This window comes from Taudactylus pleione, unplaced genomic scaffold (genome assembly GCF_031769625.1).
Source record: "Taudactylus pleione unplaced genomic scaffold, aTauple2 ptg000174l, whole genome shotgun sequence".
Taxonomy (NCBI): Eukaryota; Metazoa; Chordata; class Amphibia; order Anura; family Myobatrachidae; genus Taudactylus; species Taudactylus pleione.
In genome coordinates, this window is record NW_028284576.1 from 5073267 (window position 1) to 5092771 (window position 19505).

General features: G+C 35.7%; 6 non-coding genes across 6 annotated transcripts; all 6 read left to right on the plus strand.

Annotated features, from left to right (window-relative positions):
• The first annotated feature begins 61 nt into the window (after window positions 1-61).
• TRNAN-GUU (transfer RNA asparagine (anticodon GUU)) lies at window positions 62-135 on the plus strand. Its single transcript has one exon. It is a non-coding gene; the product is annotated as a tRNA-Asn (tRNA).
• A 1438-nt stretch (window positions 136-1573) lies between these two features.
• On the plus strand, window positions 1574-1647 carry TRNAN-GUU (transfer RNA asparagine (anticodon GUU)). Its single transcript has one exon. It is a non-coding gene; the product is annotated as a tRNA-Asn (tRNA).
• A 6932-nt stretch (window positions 1648-8579) lies between these two features.
• Window positions 8580-8653, plus strand: TRNAN-GUU (transfer RNA asparagine (anticodon GUU)). Its single transcript has one exon. It is a non-coding gene; the product is annotated as a tRNA-Asn (tRNA).
• Window positions 8654-14075: 5422 nt separating this feature from the next.
• TRNAN-GUU (transfer RNA asparagine (anticodon GUU)) lies at window positions 14076-14149 on the plus strand. The gene has a single exon. It is a non-coding gene; the product is annotated as a tRNA-Asn (tRNA).
• A 2687-nt stretch (window positions 14150-16836) lies between these two features.
• Window positions 16837-16910, plus strand: TRNAN-GUU (transfer RNA asparagine (anticodon GUU)). Its single transcript has one exon. It is a non-coding gene; the product is annotated as a tRNA-Asn (tRNA).
• Window positions 16911-18098: 1188 nt separating this feature from the next.
• TRNAN-GUU (transfer RNA asparagine (anticodon GUU)) lies at window positions 18099-18172 on the plus strand. Its single transcript has one exon. It is a non-coding gene; the product is annotated as a tRNA-Asn (tRNA).
• Window positions 18173-19505: the final 1333 nt, after the last annotated feature.

A 19505-nucleotide genomic window follows, 5' to 3' on the forward strand; every position in this document is an offset into this window, starting at 1 on the left:
GTTCAGTTCTGCTGGTTCATCTTCGCTTACTGATAATATCCATTAGAAAGCACTTTCACGTGTCTCTGTGGCGCAATTGGTTAGCGCGTTCGGCTGTTAACTGAAAGGTTGGTGGTTCAAGCCCACCCAGGGACGTGTTTAGTATTTGTTATTCTGTGGCAGGAGGATTCTATATTTGATGAAATTTACCAGGCATTTGTCTTCATTTTACCTCAATACAAGAACTTACATGGAAATTAACAGCTATGACTTTACTAACTCTACATCCATGGCTTTCCAGCTAGTGTTAGATAATACTAGAAAGAACTTTACAAATTGAAAACAAGTGATCAGTTCTAAGAAGATATAGAGAATAAGCTAAAAATTCACAGTGACTTTTAGCCAGAAGAATAAGAAAAATTTATTAATATATACCAGATACTGGGATCCACTGGGTTAATTCTGAGAAGTGGATTCAATTATTTAAAAAGGGGGTAAGTTACCTTGCAAATGTCTAGTAATACCAGTTACAGCAGTTGAAATTTGACCCCTAGTAACACAATATCACTTTTTTATGCAGCATTATGGGGCTACAACAAATTGGTGCAAGTTTGGAGCTACCATAAGTGTGGCTTATAGTCAGTTACTCACAGGAAATGTGGTGTATCAGCTCTTTGAAGCAACCCCAAATTGTTTGCATGTAATTTTCAAGACAACTATATGTCACTCCGCATTCCTCTGGGGCATCAGAAGAAAATAAAAACAGTGAAGAATTTTGGTCTGGAATGTTATTCTTCACTTGATATATTGCAGCAAATTTTGGTTGCAAAATCTTATCTGGAGAATGCGGACTGGATTACATTTAGAAATAACATCTCAAAAACTTCCATTAGCCTCAAGTTTAGTGAAATCCCATTATCGTTGGTATTTAGTACCTTATTGATTTCATAAAATGTTTCCTTCTTTATCACCATTGTGTTGGAGACTTTGTGGGGCTGAGGAAACTGTCCCACATCTGGTGGCACTGTCTGAAACTTACTTCCATTGTGGACAGAGATACATTGTCTTACTTACCTTCTCATTGGAATTTTAATGCCCAACTCCCTGTCATATTCCCTTTTATCTCATTATATTTCTGATATTCCTAAGTATACCCACAAATTTATAACACATATTTTGAGTGCTACCAAATGCCATATAGCTTTATATTGAAAAAACTCAGTTCCACCATTCTCTATCTTTATAATAAATACAATTTGGCACATCTATCATTGTGAATACATCACCAGAATTTTTCATAACACTGCAAATAAGTTCTCATATACTTGGATCCTTGGACTAACTGAAATCCCCCTATTTCAACCCTTTTATAACTGGATTGATTCGCCCCCATCACGACTAAGTTATTTTCACACCCTGACAAAATTCTCAATTTACAGGGTATAATCCAGTTATTTCTTACTTTGCACAAGTTCATATTATAGTGTCCATTTGTAAGAAATGATCCAAGTTAGAAACTTTTAAGCAGTTTAAGTTCAGTTCTGCTGGTTCATCTTTGCTTACTGATAATATCCATTAGAAAACACTTTCACGTGTCTCTGTGGCGCAATTGGTTAGCGCGTTCGGCTGTTAACTGAAAGGTTGGTGGTTCAAGCCCACCCAGGGACGTGTTTAGTATTTGTTATTCTGTGGCAGGAGGATTCTTTATTTGACGAAATTTACCAGACATTTGTCTTCATTTTACCTCAATACACAAACTTACATGGAAATTAACAGCTATGACTTTACTAACTCTACATCCATGGCTTTCCAACTAGTGTTAGATAATAATAGAAAGAACTTTACAAAATTGAAAACAAGTGATCAGTCCTAAGAAGATATAGAGAATAAGCTAAAAATTCACAGAGACTTTTAGCCAGAAGAATAAGAAAAATGTATTAATATATACCAGATACTGGGATCCACTCGGTTAATTCTGAGAAGTTGATTCAATTATTTACAAAGGGGGTAAGTTAACCTTGCAACAGTATAGTAACACCAGTTACAGCAGTTGAAATTAGACGACTAGCAACCCGATATCACTTTTTTATACAGCATATGGTGCTACAACAAATTGGTGCAAGTTTGGAGCTACCATAAGTGTGGCTTATAGTCAGTTACTCACATTAAATGTGGTGTATCAGCTCTTTGAATCAACCCCAAATTGTTTGCATGTAATTTTCAAGACAACTATATGTAACTCTGCATTCCTCTGGGGCATGAGAAGAAAATAAAAACAGTGAAGAATTTTGGTCAGGAATGTTATTCTTCACTTGATATATTGCAGCAAATTTTGGTTACAAAATATTATCTGGAGAATGCAGGCATCGATCCCACTACCTCTCGCAAGCTAAGCGAGCACTCTACCATTTAAGCTAATTCCCCTTAGATGTTAAAAGCATTTACACCACTCACACCAAGAGGACTGGATTACATTTAGAGATAACATCTCAAAAACATCCATTAGCCTCAAGTTTAGTGAAATCCCATTATCGTTGGTATTTAGTACCTTAATGATTTCATAAAATGTTTCCTTCTTTATCACCATTGTGTTGGAGACTTTGTGGGGCTGAAGAAACTGTCCCACATCTGGTGGCACTGTCCCAACGTACTTCCATTGTGGACAGAGATACATTGTCTTACTTACCTTCTCATTGGAATTTTAATGCCCAACTCCCTGTCATATTCCCTTTTATCTCATTATATTTTTGATATTGTAAGAAATGATCCAAGTTAGAAACTTTTATGCAGTTTAAGTTCAGTTCTGCTGGTTCATCTTCCCTTACTGATAATATCCATTAGAAAGCACTTTCACGTGTCTCTGTGGCGCAATTGGTTAATGCGTTCGGGACGTGTTTAGTTATTGTTATTCTGTGGCAGGAGGATTCTTTTTTTGACGAAATTTACCAGACATTTGTCTTCATTTTACCTCAATACACAAACTTACATGGAAATTAACAGCTATGACTTTACTAACTCTACATCCATGGCTTTCCAACTAGTGTTAGATAATAATAGAAAGAACTTTACAAATTGAAAACAAGTGATCAGTCCTAAGAAGATATAGAGAATAAGCTAAAAATTCACAGTGACTTTTATCCAGAAGAATAAGAAAAAATGTATTAATATATACCAGATACTGGGATCCACTGGGTTAATTCTGAGAAGTTGATTCAATTATTTACAAAGGGGGTCAGTTACCCTTGCAACAGTATAGTAACACCAGTTACAGCAGTTGAAATTGGATGACTAGCAACCCGATATCACTTTTCTATACAGCATATGGTGCTACAACAAATTGGTGCAAGTTTGGAGCTACCATAAGTGTGGCTTATAGTCAGTTACTCACATTAAATGTGGTGTATCAGCTCTTTGAATCAACCCCAAATTGTTTGCATGTAATTTTCAAGACAACTATATTTAACTCTGCATTCCTCTGGGGCATCAGAAGAAAATAAAAACAGTGAAGAATTTTGGTCAGGAATGTTATTCTTCACTTGATATATTGCAGCAAATTTTGGTTCCAAAATATTATCTGGAGAATGCGGGCATCGATCCCACTACCTCTCGCATGCTAAGCGAGCACTCTACCATTTGAGCTAATTCCCCTTTGATGTTAAAAGCATTTACACCACTCACACCAAGAGGACTGGATTACATTTAGAGATAACATCTCAAAAACATCCATTAGCCTCAAGTTTAGTGAAATCCCATTATCGTTGGTATTTAGTACCTTAATGATTTCATAAAATGTTTCCTTCTTTATCACCATTGTGTTGGAGACTTTGTGGGGCTGAAGAAACTGTCCCACATCTGGTGGCACTGTCCTAACTTACTTCCATTGTGGACAGAGATACATTGTCTTACTTACCTTCTCATTGGAATTTTAATGCCCAACTCCCTGTCATATTCCCTTTTATCTCATTATATTTCTGATATTCCTAAGTATACCCACAAATTTATAACACATATTTTGAGTGCAACCAAATGCCATATAGCTTTATATTGAAAAATCTCAGTTCCACCATTCTCTATCTTTATTATAAATACAATTTGGCACATCTATCATTGTGAATACATCACCAGAATTTTTCATAACACTGCAAATAAGTTCTCATATACTTGGATCCTTGGACTAACTGAAATCCCCCTATTTCAACCCTTTTATAACTGGATTGATTCGCCCCCATCATGACTAAGATATTTTCACACCCTGACAAAATTCTCAATTTACAGGGTATAATCCTGTTATTTCTTACTTTGCACAAGTTCATATTATAGTGTCCATTTGTAAGAAATGATCCAAGTTAGAAACTTTTAAGCAGTTTAAATTCAGTTCTGCTGGTTCATCTTCGCTTACTGATAATATACATTAGAAAGAACTTTCACGTGTCTCTGTGGCGCAATTGTTTACTGCGTTCTGCTGTTAACTGAAAGGTTGGTGGGTGAAGCCCACCAAGGGACTTGTTTAGTAACTTTTATTCTGTGGCAGGAGGATTCTATATTTGACGAAATTTACCTGGCATTTGTCATCATTTTACCTCAATACTCAAACTTACATGGAAATTAACAGCTATGACTTTACTAACTCTACATCCATGGCTTTCCAGCTAGTGTTAGATAATACTAGTAAGAACTTTACAAATTGAAAACAAGTGATCAAATCTAAGAAGATATAGAGAATAAGCTAAAAATTCACAGTGACTTTTAGCCAGAAGAATAAGAAAAATTTATTAATATATACCAGATACTGGGATCCACTTGGTTAATTCTGAGAAGTTGATTCAATTATTTAAAAAGGGGGTAAGTTACCTTGCAAATGTCTAGTAATACCAGTTACAGCAGTTGAAATTGGTCCCCAAGTAACACAATATCACTTTTTTATGCAGCATTATGGGGCTACAACAAATTGGTGCAAGTTTGGAGCTACCATAAGTGTGGCTTATAGTCAGTTACTCACAGGAAATGTGGTGTATCAGCTCTTTGAATCAACCCCAAATTGTTTGCATGTAATTTTCAAGACAACTATATGTCACTCCGCATTCCTCTGGGGCATCAGAAGAAAATAAAAACAGTGAAGAATTTTGGTCTGGAATGTTATTCTTCACTTGATATATTGCAGCAAATTTTGGTTGCAAAATCTTATCTGGAGAATGCGGACTGGATTACATTTAGAAATAACATCTCAAATACTTCCATTAGCCTCAAGTTTAGTGAAATCCCATTATCGTTGGTATTTAGTACCTTAATGATTTCATAAAATGATTCCTTCTTTATCACCATTGTGTTGGAGACTTTGTGGGGCTGAGGAAACTGTCCCACATCTGATGGCACTGTCCCAACTTACTTCCATTGTGGACAGAGATACATTGTCTTACTTACCTTCTCATTGGAATTTTAATGCCCAACTCCCTGTCATATTCCCTTTTATCTCATTATATTTTTGATATTGTAAGAGATGATCCAAGTTAGAAACTTTTATGCAGTTTAAGTTCAGTTCTGCTTGTTCATCTTCCCTTACTGATAATATCCATTAGAAAGCACTTTCACGTGTCTCTGTGGCGCAATTGGTTAGCACGTTTGGCTGTTAATCGAAAGGTTGGTAGTTCAAGACCACCCAGAGACGTGTTTAGTATTTGTTATTTTGTGGTATTAGACAAAATTTACCAGGCATTTGTCTTCATTTTATCTCAATACACAAACGTACATGGAAATTAACAGCTATGACTTTACTAACTCTACATCCATGGCTTTCCAGCTAGTGTTAGATAATACTAGAAAGAACTTTACAAATTGAAAACAAGTGATCAGTCCTAAGAAGATATAGAGAATAAGCTAAAAATTCACAGTGACTTTTAGCCTGAAGAATAAGAAAAATGTATTAATATATACCAGATACTGGGATCCACTGGGTTAATTCTGAGAAGTTGATTCAATTATTTAAAAAGGGAGTAAGTTAATCTTGCAACAGTATAGTAACATGAGTTACAGCAGTTGAAATTGGACCCCTAGCAATCCGATATCACTTTTTATGTAGCATTATGGGGCTTCAACAAATTGGTGCAAGTTTGGAGCTACCATAAGTGTAGCTTAAAGTCAGTTACTCACAGGAAATGTGGTGTATCAGCTCTTTGAATCAACCCCAAATTGTTTGCATGTAATTTTCAAGACAACTATATGTAACTCAGCATTCCTCTGGGGCATCAGAAGAAAATAAAAACAGAGAAGAATTTTGGTCATGAATGTTATTCTTCACTTGATATATTGCAGCAAATTTTGGTTCCAAAATCTTATCTGGAGAATGCGGACTGGATTACATTTAGAAATAACATCTCGAAAACATCCATTAGCCTCAAGATTAGTGAAATCCCATTATCGCTTGTATTTAGTACCTTAATGATTTAATAAAATGTTTCCTTCTTTATCACCATTGTGTTGGAGACTTTGTGGGGCTGAGGAAACTGTCCCACATCTGGTGGCACTGTCCCAACTTACTTCCATTGTGGACAGAGATACATTGTCTTACTTACCTTCTCATTGGAATTTTAATGCCCAACTCCGTGTCATATTCCCTTTTATCTCATTATATTTCTGATATTCCTAAGTATACCCACAAATTTATAACACATATTTTGAGTGCTACCAAATGCCATATAGCTTTATATTGAAAAAACTCAGTTCCACCATTCTCTATCTTTATTATAAATACAATTTGGCACATCTATCATTGTGAATACATCAAAAGAATTTTTCATAACACTGCAAATAAGTTCTCATATACTTGGATCCTTGGACTAACTGAAATCTCCCTATTTCAACCCTTTTATAACTGGATTGATTCGCCCCCATCATGACTTAGATATTTTCACACCCTGACAAAATTCTCAATTTACAGGGTATAATCCTGTTATTTCTTACTTTGCACAAGTTCATATTATAGTGTCCATTTGTAAGAAATGACCCAAGTTAGAAACTTTTAAGCAGTTTAAGTTCAGTTCTGCTGGTTCATCTTCGCTTACTGATAATATCCATTAGAAAGCACTTTCACGTGTCTCTGTGGTGCAATTGGTTAGCGCGTTCGGCTGTTAACTGAAAGGTTGGTGGGTCAAGCCCACCCAGGGACGTGTTTAGTATTTGTTATTCTGTGGCAGGAGGATTCTATATTTGATGAAATTTACCAGGCATTTGTCTTCATTTTACCTCAATACACAAACTTACATGGAAATTAACAGCTATGACTTTACTAACTCTACATCCATGGCTTTCCAGCAAGTGTTAGATAATACTAGAAAGAACTTTACAAATTGAAAACAAGTGATCAGTTCTAAGAAGATATAGAGAATAAGCTAAAAATTCACAGTGACTTTTAGCCAGAAGAATAAGAAAAATTTATTAATATATACCAGATACTGGGATCCACTGGGTTAATTCTGAGAAGTGGATTCAATTATTTAAAAAGGGGGTAAGTTACCTTGCAAATGTCTAGTAATACCAGTTACAGCAGTTGAAATTTGACCCCTAGTAACACAATATCACTTTTTTATGCAGCATTATGGGGCTACAACAAATTGGTGCAAGTTTGGAGCTACCATAAGTGTGGCTTATAGTCAGTTACTCACAGGAAATGTGGTGTATCAGCTCTTTGAAGCAACCCCAAATTGTTTGCATGTAATTTTCAAGACAACTATATGTCACTCCGCATTCCTCTAGGGCATCAGAAGAAAATAAAAACAGTGAAGAATTTTGGTCTGGAATGTTATTCTTCACTTGATATATTGCAGCAAATTTTGGTTGCAAAATCTTATCTGGAGAATGCGGACTGGATTACATTTAGAAATAACATCTCAAAAACTTCCATTAGCCTCAAGTTTAGTGAAATCCCATTATCGTTGGTATTTAGTACCTTATTGATTTCATAAAATGTTTCCTTCTTTATCACCATTGTGTTGGAGACTTTGTGGGGCTGAGGAAACTGTCCCACATCTGGTGGCACTGTCCGAAACTTACTTCCATTGTGGACAGAGATACATTGTCTTACTTACCTTCTCATTGGAATTTTAATGCCCAACTCCCTGTCATATTCCCTTTTATCTCATTATATTTCTGATATTCCTAAGTATACCCACAAATTTATAACACATATTTTGAGTGCTACCAAATGCCATATAGCTTTATATTGAAAAAACTCAGTTCCACCATTCTCTATCTTTATAATAAATACAATTTGGCACATCTATCATTGTGAATACATCACCAGAATTTTTCATAACACTGCAAATAAGTTCTCATATACTTGGATCCTTGGACTAACTGAAATCCCCCTATTTCAACCCTTTTATAACTGGATTGATTCGCCCCCATCACGACTATGTTATTTTCACACTCTGACAAATTCTCAATTTACAGGGTATAATCCAGTTATTTCTTACTTTGCACAAGTTCATATTATAGTGTCCATTTGTAAGAAATGATCCAAGTTAGAAACTTTTAAGCAGTTTAAGTTCAGTTCTGCTAGTTCATCTTCGCTTACTGATAATATCCATTAGAAAACACTTTCAAGTGTCTCTGTGGCGCAATTGGTTAGCGCGTTCGGCTGTTAACTGAAAGGTTGGTGGTTCAAGCCCACCCAGGGACGTGTTTAGTATTTGTTATTCTGTGGCAGGAGGATTCTTTATTTGACGAAATTTACCAGACATTTGTCTTCATTTTACCTCAATACACAAACTTACATGGAAATTAACAGCTATGACTTTACTAACTCTACATCCATGGCTTTCCAACTAGTGTTAGATAATAATAGAAAGAACTTTACAAAATTGAAAACAAGTGATCAGTCCTAAGAAGATATAGAGAATAAGCTAAAAATTCACAGAGACTTTTAGCCAGAAGAATAAGAAAAATGTATTAATATATACCAGATACTGGGATCCACTCGGTTAATTCTGAGAAGTTGATTCAATTATTTACAAAGGGGGTAAGTTAAACTTGCAACAGTATAGTAACACCAGTTACAGCAGTTGAAATTAGACGACTAGCAACCCGATATCACTTTTTTATACAGCATATGGTGCTACAACAAATTGGTGCAAGTTTGAAGCTACCATAAGTGTGGCTTATAGTCAGTTACTCACATTAAATGTGGTGTATCAGCTCTTTGAATCAACCCCAAATTGTTTGCATGTAATTTTCAAGACAACTATATGTAACTCTGCATTCCTCTGGGGCATGAGAAGAAAATAAAAACAGTGAAGAATTTTGGTCAGGAATGTTATTCTTCACTTGATATATTGCAGCAAATTTTGGTTACAAAATATTATCTGGAGAATGCAGGCATCGATCCCACTACCTCTCGCAAGCTAAGCGAGCACTCTACCATTTAAGCTAATTCCCCTTAGATGTTAAAAGCATTTACACCACTCACACCAAGAGGACTGGATTACATTTAGAGATAACATCTCAAAAACATCCATTAGTCTCAAGTTTAGTGAAATCCCATTATCGTTGGTATTTAGTACCTTAATGATTTCATAAAATGTTTCCTTCTTTATCACCATTGTGTTGGAGACTTTGTGGGGCTGAAGAAACTGTCCCACATCTGGTGGCACTGTCCCAACGTACTTCCATTGTGGACAGAGATACATTGTCTTACTTACCTTCTCATTGGAATTTTAATGCCCAACTCCCTGTCATATTCCCTTTTATCTCATTATATTTTTGATATTGTAAGAAATGATCCAAGTTAGAAACTTTTATGCAGTTTAAGTTCAGTTCTGCTGGTTCATCTTCCCTTACTGATAATATCCATTAGAAAGCACTTTCACGTGTCTCTGTGGCGCAATTGGTTAGTGCGTTCGGGACGTGTTTAGTTATTGTTATTCTGTGGCAGGAGGATTCTTTTATTGACGAAATTTACCAGACATTTGTCTTCATTTTACCTCAATACACAAACTTACATGGAAATTAACAGCTATGACTTTACTAACTCTACATCCATGGCTTTCCAACTAGTGTTAGATAATAATAGAAAGAACTTTACAAATTGAAAACAAGTGATCAGTCCTAAGAAGATATAGAGAATAAGCTAAAAATTCACAGTGACTTTTATCCAGAAGAATAAGAAAAAATGTATTAATATATACCAGATACTGGGATCCACTGGGTTAATTCTGAGAAGTTGATTCAATTATTTACAAAGGGGGTCAGTTACCCTTGCAACAGTATAGTAACACCAGTTACAGCAGTTGAAATTGGACGACTAGCAACCCGATATCACTTTTCTATACAGCATATGGTGCTACAACAAATTGGTGCAAGTTTGGAGCTACCATAAGTGTGGCTTATAGTCAGTTACTCACATTAAATGTGGTGTATCAGCTCTTTGAATCAACCCCAAATTGTTTGCATGTAATTTTCAAGACAACTATATGTAACTCTGCATTCCTCTGGGGCATCAGAAGAAAATAAAAACAGTGAAGAATTTTGGTCAGGAATGTTATTCTTCACTTGATATATTGCAGCAAATTTTGGTTCCAAAATATTATCTGGAGAATGCGGGCATCGAAACCACTACCTCTCGCATGCTAAGCGAGCACTCTACCATTTGAGCTAATTCCCCTTTGATGTTAAAAGCATTTACACCACTCACACCAAGAGGACTGGATTACATTTAGAGATAACATCTCAAAAACATCCATTAGCCTCAAGTTTAGTGAAATCCCATTATCGTTGGTATTTAGTACCTTAATGATTTCATAAAATGTTTCCTTCTTTATCACCATTGTGTTGGAGACTTTGTGGGGCTGAAGAAACTGTCCCACATCTGGTGGCACTGTCCTAACTTACTTCCATTGTGGACAGAGATACATTGTCTTACTTACCTTCTCATTGGAATTTTAATGCCCAACTCCCTGTCATATTCCCTTTTATCTCATTATATTTCTGATATTCCTAAGTATACCCACAAATTTATAACACATATTTTGAGTGCTACCAAATGCCATATAGCTTTATATTGAAAAAACTCAGTTCCACCATTCTCTATCTTTATTATAAATACAATTTGGCACATCTATCATTGTGAATACATCACCAGAATTTTTCATAACACTGCAAATAAGTTCTCATATACTTGGATCCTTGGACTAACTGAAATCCCCCTATTTCAACCCTTTTATAACTGGATTGATTCGCCCCCATCATGACTAAGATATTTTCACACCCTGACAAAATTCTCAATTTACAGGGTATAATCCTGTTATTTCTTACTTTGCACAAGTTCATATTATAGTGTCCATTTGTAAGAAATGATCCAAGTTAGAAACTTTTAAGCAGTTTAAATTCAGTTCTGCTGGTTCATCTTCGCTTACTGATAATATACATTAGAAAGAACTTTCACGTGTCTCTGTGGCGCAATTGTTTACTGCGTTCTGCTGTTAACTGAAAGGTTGGTGGGTCAAGCCCACCGAGGGACTTGTTTAGTAACTTTTATTCTGTGGCAGGAGGATTCTATATTTGACGAAATTTACCTGGCATTTGTCATCATTTTACCTCAATACTCAAACTTACATGGAAATTAACAGCTATGACTTTACTAACTCTACATCCATGGCTTTCCAGCTAGTGTTAGATAATACTAGTAAGAACTTTACAAATTGAAAACAAGTGATCAAATCTAAGAAGATATAGAGAATAAGCTAAAAATTCACAGTGACTTTTAGCCAGAAGAATAAGAAAAATTTATTAATATATACCAGATACTGGGATCCACTTGGTTAATTCTGAGAAGTTGATTCAATTATTTAAAAAGGGGGTAAGTTACCTTGCAAATGTCTAGTAATACCAGTTACAGCAGTTGAAATTGGTCCCCAAGTAACACAATATCACTTTTTTATGCAGCATTATGGGGCTACAACAAATTGGTGCAAGTTTGGAGCTACCATAAGTGTGGCTTATAGTCAGTTACTCACAGGAAAAGTGGTGTATCAGCTCTTTGAATCAACCCCAAATTGTTTGCATGTAATTTTCAAGACAACTATATGACACTCCGCATTCCTCTGGGGCATCAGAAGAAAATAAAAACAGTGAAGAATTTTGGTCTGGAATGTTATTCTTCACTTGATATATTGCAGCAAATTTTGGTTGCAAAATCTTATCTGGAGAATGCGGACTGGATTACATTTAGAAATAACATCTCAAAAACTTCCATTAGCCTCAAGTTTAGTGAAATCCCATTATCGTTGGTATTTAGTACCTTAATGATTTCATAAAATGATTCCTTCTTTATCACCATTGTGTTGGAGACTTTGTGGGGCTGAGGAAACTGTCCCACATCTGGTGGCACTGTCCCAACTTACTTCCATTGTGGACAGAGATACATTGTCTTACTTACCTTCTCATTGGAATTTTAATGCCCAACTCCCTGTCATATTCCTTTTTATCTCATTATATTTTTGATATTGTAAGAGATGATCCAAGTTAGAAACTTTTATGCAGTTTAAGTTCAGTTCTGCTTGTTCATCTTCCCTTACTGATAATATCCATTAGAAAGCACTTTCACGTGTCTCTGTGGCGCAATTGGTTAGCGCGTTCGGCTGTTAATCGAAAGGTTGGTAGTTCAAGACCACCCAGGGACGTGTTTAGTATTTGTTATTTTGTGGTATTAGACAAAATTTACCAGGCATTTGTCTTCATTTTATCTCAATACACAAACTTACATGGAAATTAACAGCTATGACTTTACTAACTCTACATCCATGGCTTTCCAGCTAGTGTTAGATAATACTAGAAAGAACTTTACAAATTGAAAACAAGTGATCAGTCCTAAGAAGATATAGAGAATAAGCTAAAAATTCACAGTGACTTTTAGCCTGAAGAATAAGAAAAATGTATTAATATATACCAGATACTGGGATCCACTGGGTTAATTCTGAGAAGTTGATTCAATTATTTAAAAAGGGAGTAAGTTAATCTTGCAACAGTATAGTAACATGAGTTACAGCAGTTGAAATTGGACCCCTAGCAATCCGATATCACTTTTTTATGTAGCATTATGGGGCTTCAACAAATTGGTGCAAGTTTGGAGCTACCATAAGTGTAGCTTAAAGTCAGTTACTCACAGGAAATGTGGTGTATCAGCTCTTTGAATCAACCCCAAATTGTTTGCATGTAATTTTCAAGACAACTATATGTAACTCAGCATTCCTCTGGGGCATCAGAAGAAAATAAAAACAGAGAAGAATTTTGGTCATGAATGTTATTCTTCACTTGATATATTGCAGCAAATTTTGGTTCCAAAATCTTATCTGGAGAATGCGGACTGGATTACATTTAGAAATAACATCTCAAAAACATCCATTAGCCTCAAGATTAGTGAAATCCCATTATCGCTTGTATTTAGTACCTTAATGATTTAATAAAATGTTTCCTTCTTTATCACCATTGTGTTGGAGACTTTGTGGGGCTGAGGAAACTGTCCCACATCTGGTGGCACTGTCCCAACTTACTTCCATTGTGGACAGAGATACATTGTCTTACTTACCTTCTCATTGGAATTTTAATGCCCAACTCCGTGTCATATTCCCTTTTATCTCATTATATTTCTGATATTCCTAAGTATACCCACAAATTTATAACACATATTTTGAGTGCTACCAAATGCCATATAGCTTTATATTGAAAAAACTCAGTTCCACCATTCTCTATCTTTATTATAAATACAATTTGGCACATCTATCATTGTGAATACATCAAAAGAATTTTTCATAACACTGCAAATAAGTTCTCATATACTTGGATCCTTGGACTAACTGAAATCACCCTATTTCAACCCTTTTATAACTGGATTGATTCGCCCCCATCACGACTAAGTTATTTTCACACCCTGACAAAATTCTCAATTTACAGGGTATAATCCTGTTATTTCTTACTTTGCACAAGTTCATATTAAAGTGTCCATTTGTAAGAAATGATCCAAGTTAGAAACTTTTAAGCAGTTTAAGTTCAGTTCTGCTGGTTCATCTTCGCTTACTGATAATATCCATTAGAAAACACTTTCACGTGTCTCTGTGGCGCAATTGGTTAGCGCGTTCGGCTGTTAACTGAAAGGTTGGTGGTTCAAGCCCACCCAGGGACGTGTTTAGTATTTGTTATTCTGTGGCAGGAGGATTCTTTATTTGACGAAATTTACCAGACATTTGTCTTCATTTTACCTCAATACACAAACTTACATGGAAATTAACAGCTATGACTTTACTAACTCTACATCCATGGCTTTCCAACTAGTGTTAGATAATAATAGAAAGAACTTTACAAAATTGAAAACAAGTGATCAGTCCTAAGAAGATATAGAGAATAAGCTAAAAATTCACAGTGACTTTTAGCCAGAAGAATAAGAAAAATGTATTAATATATACCAGATACTGGGATCCACTGGGTTAATTCTGAGAAGTTGATTCAATTATTTACTAAGGGGGTAAGTTAACCTTGCAACAGTATAGTAACACCAGTTACAGCAGTTGAAATTGGACGACTAGCAACCCGATATCACTTTTTTATACAGCATATGGTGCTACAACAAATTGGTGCAAGTTTGGAGCTACCATAAGTGTGGCTTATAGTCAGTTACTCACATTAAATGTGGTGTATCAGCTCTTTGAATCAACCCCAAATTGTTTGCATGTAATTTTCAAGACAACTATATGTAACTCTGCATTCCTCTGGGGCATCAGAAGAAAATAAAAACAGTGAAGAATTTTGGTCAGGAATGTTATTCTTCACTTGATATATTGCAGCAAATTTTGGTTCCAAAATATTATCTGGAGAATGCGGGCATCGATCCCACTACCTCTCGCAAGCTAAGCGAGCACTCTACCATTTAAGCTAATTCCCCTTAGATGTTAAAAGCATTTACACCACTCACACCAAGAGGACTGGATTACATTTAGAGATAACATCTCAAAAACATCCATTAGCCTCAAGTTTAGTGAAATCCCATTATCGTTGGTATTTAGTACCTTAATGATTTCATAAAATGTTTCCTTCTTTATCACCATTGTGTTGGAGACTTTGTGGGGCTGAAGAAACTGTCCCACATCTGGTGGCACTGTCCCAATGTACTTCCATTGTGGACAGAGATACATTGTCTTACTTACCTTCTCATTGGAATTTCAATGCCCAACTCCCTGTCATATTCCCTTTTATCTCATTATATTTTTGATATTGTAAGAAATGATCCAAGTTAGAAACTTTTATGCAGTTTAAGTTCAGTTCTGCTGGTTCATCTTCCCTTACTGATAATATCCATTAGAAAGCACTTTCACGTGTCTCTGTGGCGCAATTGGTTAGCGCGTTCGGCTGTTAACTGAAAGGTTGGTAGTTCAAGACCACCCAGGGACGTGTTTAGTATTTGTTATTTTGTGGTATTAGACAAAATTTACCAGGCATTTGTCTTCATTTTACCTCAATACACAAACTTACATGGAAATTAACAGCTATGACTTTACTAACTCTACATCCATGGCTTTCCGGCTAGTGTTAGATAATACTAGAAAGAACTTTACAAATTGAAAACAAGTGATCAGTTCTAAGAAGATATAGAGAATAAGCTAATAATTCACAGTGACTTTTAGCCAGAAGAATAAGAAAAATTTATTAATATATACCAGATACTGGGATCCACTGGGTTAATTCTGAGAAGTGGATTCAATTATTTAAAAAGGGGGTAAGTTACCTTGCAAATGTCTAGTAATACCAGTTACAGCAGTTGAAATTTGACCCCTAGTAACACAATATCACTTTTTTATGCAGCATTATGGGGCTACAACAAATTGGTGCAAGTTTGGAGCTACCATAAGTGTTGCTTGTAGTCAGTTACTCACAGGAAATGTGGTGGATCAGCTCTTTGAAGCAACCCCAAATTGTTTGCATGTAATTTTCAAGACAACTATATGTCACTCCGCATTCCTCTGGGGCATCAGAAGAAAATAAAAACAGTGAAGAATTTTGGTCTGGAATGTTATTCTTCACTTGATATATTGCAGCAAATTTTGGTTGCAAAATCTTATCTGGAGAATGCGGACTGGATTACATTTAGAAATAACATCTCAAAAACTTCCATTAGCCTCAAGTTTAGTGAAATCCCATTATCGTTGGTATTTAGTACCTTAATGATTTCATAAAATGTTTCCTTCTTTATCACCATAGTGTTGGAGACTTTGTGGGGCTGAGGAAACTGTCCCACATCTGGTGGCACTGTCCGAAACTTACTTCCATTGTGGACAGAGATACATTGTCTTACTTACCTTCTCATTGGAATTTTAATGCCCAACTCCCTGTCATATTCCCTTTTATCTCATTATATTTCTGATATTCCTAAGTATACCCACAAATTTATAACACATATTTTGAGTGCTACCAAATGCCATATAGCTTTATATTGAAAAAACTCAGTTCCACCATTCTCTATCTTTATTATAAATACAATTTGGCACATCTATCATTGTGAATACATCACCAGAATTTTTCATAACACTGCAAATAAGTTCTCATATACTTGGATCCTTGGACTAACTGAAATCCCCCTATTTCAACCCTTTTATAACTGGATTGATTCGCCCCCATCACGACTAAGTTATTTTCACACCCTGACAAAATTCTCAATTTACAGGGTATAATCCTGTTATTTCTTACTTTGCACAAGTTCATATTATAGTGTCCATTTGTAAGAAATGATCCAAGTTAGAAACTTTTAAGCAGTTTAAGTTCAGTTCTGCTGGTTCATCTTCGCTTACTGATAATATCCATTAAAAAACACTTTCACGTGTCTCTGTGGCGCAATTGGTTAGCGCGTTCGGCTGTTAACTGAAAGGTTGGTGGTTCAAGCCCACCCAGGGACGTGTTTAGTATTTGTTATTCTGTGGCAGGAGGATTCTTTATTTGACGAAATTTACCAGACATTTGTCTTCATTTTACCTCAATACACAAACTTACATGGAAATTAACAGCTAAGACTTTACTAACTCTACATCCATGGCTTTCCAACTAGTGTTAGATAATAATAGAAAGAACTTTACAAATTGAAAACAAGTGATCAGTCCTAAGAAGATATAGAGAATAAGCTAAAAATTCACAGTGACTTTTAGCCAGAAGAATATGAAAAAATGTATTAATATATACCAGATACTGGGATCCACTGGGTTAATTCTGAGAAGTGGATTCAATTATTTACAAAGGGGGTAAGTTAACCTTGCAACAGTATAGTAACACCAGTTACAGCAGTTGAAATTGGACGACTAGCAACCCGATATCACTTTTTTATACAGCATATGGTGCTACAACAAATTGGTGCAAGTTTGGAGCTACCATAAGTGTGGCTTATAGTCAGTTACTCACATTAAATGTGGTGTATCAGCTCTTTGAATCAACCCCAAATTGTTTGCATGTAATTTTCAAGACAACTATATGTAACTCTGCATTCCTCTGGGGCATGAGAAGAAAATAAAAACAGTGAAGAATTTTGGTCAGGAATGTTATTCTTCACTTGATATATTGCAGCAAATTTTGGTTCCATAATATTATCTGGAGAATGCGGGCATCGATCCCACTACCTCTCGCAAGCTAAGTGAGCACTCTACCATTTGAGCTAATTCCCCTTTGATGTTAAAAGCATTTACACCACTCACACCAAGAGGACTGGATTACATTTAGAGATAACATCTCAAAAACATCCATTAGCCTCAAGTTTAGTGAAATCCCATTATCGTTGGTATTTAGTACCTTAATGATTTCATAAAATGTTTCCTTCTTTATCACCATTGTGTTGGAGACTTTGTGGGGCTGAAGAAACTGTCCCACATCTGGTGGCACTGTCCCAACTAACTTCCATTGTGGACAGAGATATATTGTCTTACTTACCTTCTCATTGGAATTTTAATGCCCATCTCCCTGTCATATTCCCTTTTATCTCATTATATTTTTGATATTGAAAGAAATGATCCAAGTTAGAAACTTTTATGCAGTTTAAGTTCAGTTCTGCTGGTTCATCTTCCCTTACTGATAATATACATTAGAAAGAACTTTCACGTGTCTCTGTGGCGCAATTGGTTAGCGCGTTCGGCTGTTAACTGAAAGGTTGGTGGTTCAAGCCCACCCAGGGATGTGTTTAGTGTTTGTTATTCTGTGGCAGGAGGATTCTTTTTTTGACGAAATTTACCAGACATTTGTCTTCATTTTACCTCAATACACAAACTTACATGGAAATTAACAGCTATGACTTTACTAACTCTACATCCATGGCTTTCCAACTAGTGTTAGATAATAATAGAAAGAACTTTACGAATTGAAAACAAGTGATCAGTCCTAAGAAGATATAGAGAATAAGCTAAAAATTCACAGTGACTTTTAGCCAGATGAATAAGAATAAATGTATTAATATATACCAGATACTGGGATCCACTGGGTTAATTTTGAGAAGTTGATTCAATTATTTACAAAGGGGGTAAGTTAACCTTGCAACAGTATAGTAACACCAGTTACAGCAGTTGAAATTGGATGACTAGCAACCCGATATCACTTTTTTATACAGCATATGGTGCTACAACAAATTGGTGCAAGTTTGGAGCTACCATAAGTGTGGCTTATAGTCAGTTACTCACATTAAATGTGGTGTATCAGCTCTTTGAATCAACCCCAAATTGTTTGCATGTAATTTTCAAGACAACTATATGTAACTCTGCATTCCTCTGGGGCATCAGAAGAAAATAAAAACAGTGAAGAATTTTGGTCAGGAATGTTATTCTTCACTTGATATATTGCAGCAAATTTTGGTTCCAAAATATTATCTGGAGAATGCGGGCATCGATCCCACTACCTCTCGCATGCTAAGCGAGCACTCTACCATTTGAGCTAATTCCCCTTTGATGTTAAAAGTATTTACACCACTCACACCAAGAGGACTGGATTACATTTAGAGATAACATCTCAAAAACATCCATTAGCCTCAAGTTTAGTGGAATCCCATTATCGTTGGTATTTAGTACCTTAATGATTTCATAAAATGTTTCCTTATTTATCACCATTGTGTTGGAGACTTTGTGGGGCTGAGGAATCTGTCCCACATCTGGTGGCACTGTCCCAACTTACTTCCATTGTGGACAGAGATACATTGTCTTACTTACCTTCTCATTGGAATTTTAATGCCCAACTCCCTGTCATATTCCCTTTTATCTCATTATATTTTTGATATTGTAAGAAATGATCCAAGTTAGAAACTTTTATGCAGTTTAAGTTCAGTTCTGCTGGTTCATCTTCCCTTACTGATAATATCCATTAGAAAGCACTTTCACGTGTCTCTGTGGCGCAATTGGTTAGCGCGTTCGCCTGTTAACCGAAAGGTTGGTAGTTCAAGACCACCCAGGGACGTGTTTAGTATTTGTTATTTTGTGGTATTAGACAAAATTTACCAGGCATTTGTCTTCATTTTACCTCAATAC